We start from the raw sequence: 4,696 nt of genomic DNA, 5'->3' as shown, positions 1-4,696 counted from the left end.
CAGCCAGGTTGTGAGGTCTGAACCCGAGTCTTTAAATCGTCTTTCAGACCTTCCAAGAGTACCGTGACTATCATTCCCCTGTGGTGAGTGCTATCTTTAATATCTTCTATCCCAGTGTACTGGGCGATAGCCTGCAGAGCCTGGTCACTCTTCTGCAGATTCACTCTCCTTTTGCTTAATGGTGAAAATTTTGTTCCAGTTAAATACTACTGGAAAATATATATATCCAATTGAGTTATGATGCAGGAAATATTATCTTGGTTTACTTGGTCTGTTAAGGGAACGTCACCATCCAATACACAATCCGTGATAAATTTGTCGTGGTAGATAGGCCCTTAACACCACACGCCAATCTTTATTAGTTGGCTCATGAGAACTACCCAAATTCCTCAAAAATCTTTGACATTTGGCTAGTTCCTTTTTGGGATCGGGGAAATCATTTATGATGGAATTTAGTTCAGCTCTTGTCCAAGGACAATGCATTACTACTTCCCTCGTGGGCACTACACCGTTTGCATCTGCGTTTCCATTTGGAACAGTTATTGTCCGAATGGGATGCAGACCGGTAGCGCTGCTACCTTTGACCTGGTTACCTGGCTGGGAGTTTAATCTGCTGCTGCTACGTATGGTATTAACAACTTCCTCTATGGGTGTAGAGTGTGTTAGCACTTCCCTTGCTGTTACCGATGAAGATGGTGGCACCACTCGTGATTGTGGTGATGTAGCTGTTGCTTTTTCCTCCCTGCTGGACTCTCTTCTCTCCCCTATCATTTCTCTCTCCTGTCCTGAACAAGCTACCTCCCTGTACAATTCCTCCCTTACTTCTGCTCTTGATTCTGTTGCTCCAGCAATAACCACTCACCCTCGCAGATCCACACCACAACCCTGGCATTCCAAATGCACCAGATACCTACAAAAGTGTTCAAGAATTGCAGAGCGTCAGTGGAGAAAGTCACGCTCTAAGGCTGACTTCCTCCATTTCAAATTTATTCTCTCTTCCTACAGTGCTGCCCTGTCTCTCTCCAAACAAAAATATTTCAAGAACCTCATCTCCTCCCAGTCCTCAAACCCCCGGCGTCTCTTTGCCACTTTCAACACCCTACTCTGCCCTTCCCCTCCTTGCCTTCCCTCCTCGCTCTCTGCCCTCGACTTTGCCACCTACTTTACATCTAAAATTGACGCCATACGTGGGGACATCATATCCCATCAGACTCTCAGCACTCCTCCCCCTCCTTGCCCTTACCACCCCTCCCCTTCTGTCTCACCAACTCTGACATCCTTCTCCCCTGCTTCTGGAGAGGAAGTCATGGCCCTCCCCTCCTTCCACCTCCCCTCTTGACCCTACCCCTTCCCGTCTCCTCTCCCACCTGTCTCCGTCTGCCTGTTCCCATCTGCCTCACCTCCTTAATCTCTCCCTATCATCTGGCACTGTCCCTTCTGCATTCAAACATGCTCTTGTCTCCCCATTCTTAAAAAAACCTACCCTTGATCCTAACATACTTTCCAACTATCGACCCATCTCTCTTCTCCCTTTTGCTTCCAAACTCCTTGAGCGTATTGTCTACAACCGCCTTACCACCTTTCTTTCCTCCCACTCCCTCCTTGACTCATTTCAATCTGGCTTCCGATCTCTCCACTCTACTGAAACTGCCCTCACGAAAGTCAGCAACGACCTCTTTGCTGCCAAATCCAAGGGCCACTTCTCTCTGCTCATTCTCCTTGACCTCTCTGCTGCATTTGACACTGTCGACCACCCTCTCCTCCTGCAAATCCTTTACTCTCTCGGTCTACGTGACACTGCCCTCTCCTGGCTTTCCTCCTACCTCTCTGATCGTTCCTTCGCTGTGTCCTCTCATGACTCCTCTTCCCCTCCACTTCCACTAACAGTAGGAGTTCCCCAAGTTTCTGTTCTTGGACCTCTCCTTTTCTCCCTATATACATCCTCTTTAGGTGAACTCATTAACTCCTTTGACCTCCAATATCATCTGTATGCAGATGATACTCAAATTTACCTTTCCACCCCTAAGCTCCTTACCCGTATCACCAACTGTCTCTCTGCTGTCTCTTCGTGGATGTCCCAGCGCTTTCTTAAACTTAACATGTCTAAGACTGAGCTGATCATCTTCCCACCCTCTTCCACTACATCACTTTCCACAATTTCATTATCTATTGATGGCACAACTATCTCCTCTAGCCCCAAAGTGCGCTGTCTTGGAGTTATCCTAGACTCCTCCCTCTCCTTTAAACCGCACATTCAGCACCTCTCGCAGTCCTGCCATTTTCACCTAAAAAATATCTCCAGGATTAGACCCTTCCTCACCCAGGATGCCACTAAAACCCTCATCCACTCACTTTTCATATCCAGATTGGACTACTGTAACCTTCTCCTAGCTGGCCTCCCAGTCTCTCAACTCTCTCCACTACAATCTGTTCTTAATGCTGCTGCTCGGCTCATCTTCCTCTCCAGACGTTCTACATCTGCTTCCCCTCTCCTTCCCCTTCAGATGCCAATTTAAGGTTCTTACATTCGCCTACAAAGCCCTCACCAAATCCTCTCCCGCATACATTTCTGACCTTCTCTCCCTTCACACTCCCGCCCGTCCACTTCGCTCAACTAATGCATGCCGCCTCTCTTGCCAACTGATTACTTCCTCCCACTCCCGCATCCGAGATTTTGCCCGTGCTGCTCCCTACCTTTGGAATGCTCTCCCTCTCCCCATCAGACTCTCCACCTCTCTACAAATCTTCAAACGGGCTGTCAAGACCCACTACTTCATCATAGCCTTCCAGCACTCATCCTAACCCACCTCATGCTCTTTCCTTCCTATCTTCCCCTTCTGTGTCACGCCTGTCTGTCTGCCCCTACTCTCATGAGCAGGGACCTCTTCCCTCATGTGCCTCTCTTTACATTTTCTTCTGCTCTCTACTCCCCATAGGGCACCAACTCTCGGCAGCTTATTGTGAGTGCTTTAATCACTATTTCAGCAATGTATATAAATTGTGTCCTTGTCCTGCACTGTAATGTACTGTAAGTTACTTGTTTCTTGTTCACCTATTAGTTCTATGTACTATGTAAGGCGCTGCGGAACACTTGTGGCACCATATAAATAAAGGATAATAATAATAATAATAATGCAGCATCTATCATTTGCACAGCATGGGAAATGGCAGACATTACAATAGGCTCATCATCCACATCATAAACATTTTCTTTATGGTTACTTGAGAGGGTACAAATTGCTTGTTACATTTTTATGGGTATTTTTGGTAACTGTACTTGCACCTCCATCCACATAAGGTGGGGGTGGTGAGCGTGAACTGCTGGCAGTACTCTCCACAACGCTACCTTACTGCACATGCGCGCCATTTTGCGGCTCGCCCGTATTGCAATTTAGCGTCGCGGATGTATTCTCTGGCAATGCGCTTGCGACGCTAGTTTGCGTCACTTGCACATTTTTAAGCCACGCATCCCCTTCATGCTGCCACAATTTTAAACATTAATAATATTTTCCCTATTTCTCTCGGGAGCGCATCAAACTGATGTGATCCCGGACAATATCTAATACTTCCTTATCAAAACTACCAATTCTGGGAAACGGTCTAACACTCTTCATCGTCATTTTAACCCATACATCACAATACCTTATTGCATAAGTACCGTACTTAGTATGCATAATACGACGAGCCGATCCGATCGGCGCCTCCATTAGCTGCACATCATGGTCTAACATCTCTATTGTTTGCGCGGCACCCATTTTGAGACAAATCCTACGCTTTTCAATAAAGATTTAAACTGGTGAAAGACAATCAAGATACTTTCACTTACCTGTGGACGATATTAACAGGATGCGCCCACACACCTGGATAAGATTTGAAAAAGGCAACTTCCACACCTGGATAAGATTTAAATAGGCAACTTCCACACCTGGATAAGATTTAAATAGGCAACTTCCACACCTGCTACTGTGTATAGAACGGTAAGCTGCTTACCGAGCGACTAGCACTTAGCCCTTAAAGGTCATACGGTACCTCTAACTGTAGGGAACAAGTTACCCCTACCAACAATTACTCACTGTTTCACACTTTTTCCTGTGCAGAAAAATACACGTAACCCAATTATTGGCAACAATTGAAAAGAATGTAAACCTCAATGGCTTTGTTTAAACACGTGGCAGCACAACCGGAAGTACATATACGTTATTGTGCAACCAGTCGCATACACAATAATGCGACTACCACACAACCGTATGACAACTTTTTAGCTGCGTACGCAAAAGTGCGTCTTTATTGTGTGCAAAACTGCGACTCAGCCGCGTGCTCAATACTGCGGCACCCCCTTTAAACGTTAGGTTCTCTCAACAGAGGAAAACAAACTTTTTCCTCTTGTCCCTGGATTCTAGTCAGCGTCTCTCAACAGAGGAAAACAAACTTTTTCCTCTTGTCCCTGGATTCTAGTCAGCGTCCTTGGCTCACACGAAAACGGGTAGAGATTTATCAGCACCGAGCGGTTGCAGGTAAACCCTGCATGTGGCCACTCCACCCTTTGCTGAGATATCGATAACCGTATGTGCCGTGTGAGTAGGTAAGTGACTTCACTATGAGCCCCCAACTAAGGAATATATATTTGAACCTCTATATACCCCTGCCTATACCTTCTAATATCCTACCTATAAACCTCTAAGGATGACGCTATTTT

The sequence above is a fragment of the Taudactylus pleione genome, unplaced genomic scaffold, assembly GCF_031769625.1.
Source record: "Taudactylus pleione unplaced genomic scaffold, aTauple2 ptg000333l, whole genome shotgun sequence".
Taxonomy (NCBI): Eukaryota; Metazoa; Chordata; class Amphibia; order Anura; family Myobatrachidae; genus Taudactylus; species Taudactylus pleione.
Note: the sequence above shows the minus strand (reverse complement) of the source record.